The 7,759-nt window shown below is 37.0% G+C and overlaps 1 long non-coding RNA gene across 1 annotated transcript; it reads left to right on the forward strand.

Moving 5' to 3' along the window:
• Positions 1-490: 490 nt before the first annotated feature.
• Positions 491-2,719, forward strand: LOC139827775 (uncharacterized). The gene is made up of 3 exons (XR_011738712.1): positions 491-593; positions 905-949; positions 2,637-2,719. It is a non-coding gene; the product is annotated as an uncharacterized lncRNA (long non-coding RNA).
• Positions 2,720-7,759: the final 5,040 nt, after the last annotated feature.

A 7,759-nucleotide genomic window follows, 5' to 3' on the forward strand; every position in this document is an offset into this window, starting at 1 on the left:
TTTGCATTCTTGTTAGCAGATGCTGTTAGATAACAATATGGTATTACTGGCATAGCACTTTGTTGGGTTGTCCTTTTCTATGTTTTTCTTATTTTTTATCTTGTTTCATGAATGAAGGCTTCTGCTAGTGATGGATTTTGCAATGTATCGTAACTAGTGCACATTGTTTTGCTATTCCATGCAAAATTTCTTATCTAAATTGCGTAAGTTACCTTTGCCCTGGAATTTTAATTGTACAATCCACTAGACTCCAATATCTTGCAGCACTGAGCACTAGGCAGCATGGCAAAATAATAAATATGTTCAGCTCCATAATGTAAATCTAGGATTAGAGTCAATAATGTGTATTAAATGATGGTTTCTCTGCAAATGAATGAATGGGAGATTTTACCGTGGACTGTAAAGTTTCTTTGAGCTTTGTATCACAGAATATCTTTTTTTTATATGGAAGGTCCTTTCTGTTATTTAATGTATTGAGAATAACGTAATTTTAATGCAATTGCAACAGCTTTTATTCTTTTGATGAATATAGGCGCTTCACATGAATATCTCACTTAAAGACAAGCACGGACTATTGCATCCTTCATGTCTTGGTAAGTAACTCCATCCAGCAGAATGCAGATTGCCCCCTATCTGATAATCTGCAAGTTTCAACTTCATCTCTGTAACAAGGATTAATTTTTCTGTAACTTCAATTTCTGGCTTAATGCTTCTTCTACATGATACAATGATGTGGTTCCATTTGATTTCTAAGGAATGTAAGTTGTACCAAGGTTAACAGCTTATCCCAAACTTGCCTCAAAGATAGGATACAACTGTTCAACTTTAGAAGATACGTATCTGTGCTTGACTTATCAGTCATGTTTCTTTATGTATTGTAGACTTGTTCTTTTATACATTTCAGTGACAAAAGACACACAAAATGAATTCTACCTCAAGCAACTGCAAGGTAAAGAGGGACAGCAACTTGCTCCAAACTAACACTCCCAGGCTGAAATCTTGCAGAAATGCAACCTATAAAACAACTGGATGCACTAATTGTTACAAATGGATGGAAACACTTCACTAGCATCTTTGACTTGCTAAAATCTTGGACCTGGGCAGTAGTTTGTAGGAAGTCCTCTTAATTTATATATAAAGGTGTGTGTAGCTATGTGTAATGGTATCCTGGATGCATGACAACCTGCATGACACTGAAAATTAAATGAGTGTTTTCACCCACCAGCTTAAGACTAACTCTGCATGTATTTATGCTGCATCTAGACTTGATTGTTCTGTCTTTGTCTGTTTGGATTTATTGGTTTGACTCTGTTTCTTGGACTTATCTTCATTTTCAGACCCAAATGATTTTTAATAGCTTGCCTGACTGACTGGGAGTCCTAAATGCCAGGTTAATGGCTTTGGGACAGCACAGGCAAGCAAGATTTACTCTATCCCCACCCTATGATACAATACATAACTGCCTACATGGTATTTATTTTATCTGTGCTCAAAAATATCTTACTCAAAGCCATGTAGATACTTTCAGGGAAGGATGTGTAAGGAGAAAGAAGCCATGTAAATATGAGAAGAGATACGGAATATTGCCTTCAAGAAGTGTTGAATATCTCCAGTTGGCATGAGCTCATAGGCACACAGAAAACATGTCAAATTTAAGTAGTATTACCATAGCTAATGACTATATATGATTTGGCTCATGATAGATGACAAACTCACAGAATCATAGAATATTAAGTTGGAAGGGACCACAATGATCATCTGGTCCATTCTTTCTTGGCAAAAGCACGGTCTAGACAAGATGGCCCAGCACACTCTCCAACTGACTTCTAAAAGTGTCCAATGTTGGCAAATCCATCACTTCCCTGGGGAGATTATTCCGATGGCTGATTGTTCACATAGCGAAAAATTTCCCTCTTGTGTCTGACTGGAGTCTCCCCAGGAGTAACTTGTACCCATTACCCCTCATCTTTTCCATGTGATTCCTTGTAAAAAGGGACTCTCCTTCTTCTTTGTAGCCACACTTTAAATACTAGAATGTGGTGATAAGGTGTCCCTTAAGCCTTTTATTCTCAAAGCTCTCTCAGCCTTTCGTCACACGGCAAGCTTCCAGTCTCATTTGCATTCAGTCTCCACTTAAGTATGGAAGTTGGTGTCTAGACTGAGTGTATGCCCACTTAGTGAGGTTCAAGAGAAAGTACTACCAGAGAAAGGCTGATCCAGGCTAAATAATGGAAAAAGTTAAAACCCCACCCTACTACAGTTTAGCTTATTTGCTATAGGCTCAGCAAGACAGTTCTGATTGTTGTGGTATTAGGGTTGTGTTATCAAGGTTATATTTGTTATCTACCAGGTTAGACATTTCATTTTTATTCCAAGAGTTTTTCTTAGTTTTTCTATCACTTCAAGTTGTAAAAGAGCACTACTGTAAAGAGATGACCACGTAAAAAAAATAAAAAAAAAAAAAAATCAAAACCAAATAAAACTCCAAAGAAAGAAACAAAAAAACCCAACCAAATGAAAACCCAACCCAACCAGCCAACCAAAACTCACCCAGCCCAAACAAGTGAAAATTTAGTATGGATCATTTCCCCAGTTTGGTTTACTATTAAACCATGAAAACGCTTGGATTGACACAGGGAGAAGCAAGTGGGGTGGCCAGGCAACCTCTCTTGGTGCTGTTAGTTCATGCTGGCTTGAAGGGACCGCAATTATGGCCGTGGATTTAGGTGAGTATAGAAAGGAGCACTCTGTATAAATATTGTATTCACAAGAGCTTTTCCCATCAGAATAGCAATTGCTTACATTTTAGGATGTTTGTAGATGTCTCCAAAATGACATAACCTTTTAATGGGATGTGTGTTGATAAGTCAGTAGGATCTTCTTGAAAATTTCCCTTTTTGATAGAATTTACAGTTAAATAAATTAAATATGTTTAATCTTTCTTCTGAAAAAAAAAATGCAACAATTTGTTGAAGATTTCATGAGGTTAGAGTCCTGGGACTGCAAAAACCTTTTTTCTGAAGGAACTGATTTCCGTTGTCATCTATTCTCATAATAATTTGTGAGAAGTGAGAGATACAATTAGTCAAGTATGGGGAAAATCAAATTGCCGTAATCAGAAACCAATCCTGAATGTTGCAAGGGTTCCAGAGAGCAACCAAAATGAACATGAAAGGTAGAGACAAAGGAAGCTCTAGTGATAAAAGGAAAAGCAGTAAACTAATTTGGGTGAAGCTGTCAGTAACTGGCTGCAATCATGCCAACCAGAAATGCATTCCTTTCACCTCTGATTTTTCCAGTATTCTGCTTGTTACTGATTATGAGGAATAACAGTAAAACGACAACTGAAGCAGAAGTTTAGCCAAGCTTTGCCATGTCTGAAGTTATGTGATGTGTCATCACCTGATATTACCTCTTCTGGGATTGTTCTCCAGCAGTCTTTGCATTTCTGCCTTCATTAAGGACTTTTCTAGGCTTTCAGCTCAGAAGGCACCATTTAACCATGGGGCTGTGTATCCTTTCTTTCTCACCCCAGCAGTATGTGTACTACTGGGAAGGGAAGGTCACACTGACAGAAGTAGAGCAGTTCAGCAGTTCAGGTGATCTCAATGGATGTGGGAGGCCTGGGATCAAATAGGTTCTGTATACAGAGCCCCATTCAGTTTGAAATGAAGCAAGTCTTTTAAACTACCTGGCTAATGAAGCTGTTGGTCTCTTTGCCCAAGTAGCACGTGATAGGACAAGAGGAAATGGCCTTAAGTTGCATCAGGAGAGGTTCAGATCAGATATTAGGAACAATTTCTTCACAGAAAGCATTGTTGGGCATTGGAAAAGGCTGCCCAGGGAAATGGTGGAGTCACCATCCCTGGAGGGGTTTAAAAGATGCATAGATGAGATTCTTAGAGACATGGTTTAGTGCCAGAGGTAGGTTAATGCTTGGACTCAATGACCTTGAGGGTCTTTTCCAACCAAAATGATTCTATGATTTCTGCAGGGTACATCTTGTTTATTTAAACCATACATACAGAATATAAAGAGTTTTAAAAACGTATTGTATTTCTCTGCCGTTAGTTCTGTCTTCTTTTTTTCTTCCTTTTTGGGCAGATTCCACTTCCCATTCCAGAAGATGAGACTACGATTGTTCATAGATTTTAGACACATATGGGAACACATATGGGATCATAACCTCACATTCTCCATAATCTTTTTGTTTAGAATCAAATAGCTGTGACTGAAATGGAACATATTTAGAAAACCACATACAATTTTAACTTAATTTTCAGTAAATTAATTCCTCCATATCTCCTAGTAACTAGTTTAAATAGCCTCACTACTAAAATATCATTCCTGAATTTACCCAGCTTCAGTCAAACACCTTCACCAGGTTTTGCTAGGTACTTTCTGGGAGTGTCACTCTTGACATAATTATATTTCTGTTTCTTCTCTCAGAACTTTTACATGTCAAAGATACTAAATTTCTTGTTAATCATGTATATGAATGGCTTTTTCCTGAACCTTACGTTAATCAACTTCCTGCTTGAATTGCAGATATGAGATATAAAGCATGCATTTCAATCATAACTGTGTCAGTCTCTAGAACAGGGGGATGCTATACTCGCTACTTCCACTTTATAATTTCCTTCTTATACTTGCAAGGCTGTATCAGCTCTTTTGATCCCATCATTGATAAATGGTTCAGGGTCACCCAGACCCTACTAAGAGAAAGAAATCTAAGCTATTGGCAAAGTCTATATTATAAGTGCCATCACATATCACCTTATACTTTGTTCTTTTGAAAGCAGATTATGGAACAGTAATTCTGTCTTTTATATTATTTATGTCTCTCTTTATCTCATAGACCTTATCAGTAATAATTTTTTTTATTTGTTTCAAACTTATAATGAAAAAATATAATTACCTTAGATCAACACCCAGTCTTCACTGGAAAGCACTAGAAACGCATCTACTTATGGATAATTACACAGTGAAAAGCACCAGCTAACTGAATTACAATATGCATATAGATTTTATATAGTTTTATTTTTAAACTCTAAGCACTATGTGGTGACAAAGTCTTGATTGCTGGTGAGCAACAATTAATTTTTTTTGGAACCTTTGTTTAAGAAATTTACAACTCCAAGCAAGTCACTGCCACTCGGCTTGCTGCCAAAAGGCCCTAGAGGGACTCTTCTATTCTCCTATCAATATTAGTGAAAGACTATTTTAAGCATATTAATAACCCTACCAGTGTGAACTACTGACTACATATATAATGTCTATCTAAAGATGGTTTATAGCTGACTTTTCTCCAAGGTCTAAATACCCAAACAAAAAAGGAGCTGGATTGTGTCTTTCCAAGTAACCAGCTTTCAGGTCACCAGCTCTTGACATGCAGTTCACCAAACTGAGCTTTCTGTGTGTTGACCAGAGAGCTTGAGACAGCTCTAAATGCCCAGATGTCCATCAGGGAGAGAGACAATGAAAGCAAATAGTAGGAAAACTGATGAAGATTGGATCTGAAATGTTTCATGTCTTCTAGACTTTCGTATTATTTACAAACTTGCATTAGGTACATTGTGAAATTTGGAATAACCTCAGGATAGGATAGGAAGGGGAAGGGATATTCTTTTCTTCTCAAAAAGCTTTGTGACTCAACAAATTCAACAGACTTAGAGGGAGAAAAAGCAAGAGGAAAGATGACTGCAACTCACAGTAAGCTGTGCATTAGCAAAGGAGAGATCGGTATCTAGTCTCCAGGGTCTACTTACATATATTGGACACAAATAGCCCTTCCAGGACAAAGAGTCCTCCAAATTCAGAGACTTTATTCTGCCCTAGGAGAGGTGGATGCAGAAGCGTGTGGGCTGAATTGCCTACTTTACCTCCTTCAGAGCAAGAATTTGAGGCTGGCCCTGCAAAGGGCAATCAGCATGTTCCCTATGACATAGAGCAGCAAGGCTGGAGATTGGACATCTGTGAATGTAGGCAGTTACGTGGTTATCTCTTGATGTTCTTCTTTGACATTTGGTACTTTCCTGGTCTCAGATTAGCGGTGCTTCTGCATTCTGCTTAGATCAAAATCAAGAAATCTTTGATTTTAGTGGGGGTCTTTAGTTGTTACTTTTAAATAATAAAAAGAGAACAATATTATAATCAGACTAAATGTGTGTGCTCACATAAAATCCCTTCTTGTGAAAGATCAAATCCAGAAGCACTTCACAAAAGCCACAAAAAACAGCTTGGTGATAAGCTTCATTGATGGTTTTCTGAGACTTCCATGTCATGAATGACAGATGATGAAAATCGCACAAACACGACTTTACATTTCATCCTCTATTACTTCTAGTACTGTGCGATCAGTAAAAACACAAGGTTTTATGACACAAATATCACATCATGGCACAAAAGTATGCTATTCTTCCTCAAAATTTGTTAGTCCATTTTCTTTTTGTTCTGCTTGGTTTCATATCTATTTTGGTTAGTGGTTTTGTTTGTGTGTTTTTTCTCCTCTACAGTGTCCCCATGGGAATCCCTTTGTTTGAATTGTCCAAGGTAAAGGAAAAGTCAATAGCTCACATTACAACTAATGGGAGCCATTGATTTAGTTATATAGTTTATAAACTGAATCATCAACTAAACAGAAACATCCCTGACACAGGTGTGTATAACTCATTCAGGCAGAGAATGTGCTGATTGCATAAAGCCCTGAAGTTCCCCAAAGGCCACATAACTCAGGATGGATGTTTTTTTCTTCCTGATTTCCTTTCTATCACACAAGGCTGAGGGCAGTCTGTCCCAGAGAGAATGCTCTGATAGTCACAGATGCTGAAGTAATAGGAATCCAGTAATCGAATCACCAGTTGAAGAAATAAACTTGTTTCATTTAGTAATTGTACATCTGAGATGATACCCTTTTGTGGGCTTTGTAATTTTAACACAAAAGATCAATATATCTATCCAATATTTGAGGCTACTGTAATACAAGTGTGGTACAATGCCAGTGGTACTACACGGTGGCTTCTCTGAATAGGTAGAAAGGGATTCATCTTGCTTATTTTGACTATGTAAAATTTGTTGATTAGTCTAAGTAAGTCCTTTAAACTCCATCTACCACCAATAGTGAGAGACACATACTTCTAGAGAGCAATGCCTCTGACCTATCAGAGGTTTGGTTTAGGATGTGATAATCATTATCTGATTTCTCTCTGTTAACTAGAGAGGGACCGCAGCTGATTAAAATAAAGTCTTAACTTTATTTGCCAAAGTTAGGGAAGAGCAAAAGTGAACACAAATCAGTTTTAAATTTGTTCTCATGTAACTGTTTCTAAATTTTTGACCTTTTATTCATTCTGGTAAAATATTGGACAATTTCTTAGTACCAGAAATAGTGAGATTCTGTATTATAAAACTTTTTAAAAAATATAATTCCTATCAACTTGTTTTCTTTTAATTAAATTTCACTGTCTTGCTTCAAAAATTTAAATAATTTAGAGAGGCATGGGTTTCCTTTATAGAGAGCCATAGAAGATTGTCAGCCTTACGTGTTAATCTATGTCCTCCCAAACACGATTTCTATTTCTCCTTCAGTTTGCTCAATGCTGAAGTAAAATTTACTAGTTTGTAATTCTGGATTATTGCCAATACGGTTCTTAGGGAAAATCACAAGACTTTCCATTCTCCAAAACACCTTGATAATAGAAGATTTAAGCAAGGTTTTGTTTTTATTACCTTGGGATTTTCTGAAGTCTATCATCTGGCT

Source organism: Patagioenas fasciata, chromosome 3, assembly GCF_037038585.1.
Source record: "Patagioenas fasciata isolate bPatFas1 chromosome 3, bPatFas1.hap1, whole genome shotgun sequence".
Classification (NCBI taxonomy): Eukaryota; Metazoa; Chordata; class Aves; order Columbiformes; family Columbidae; genus Patagioenas; species Patagioenas fasciata.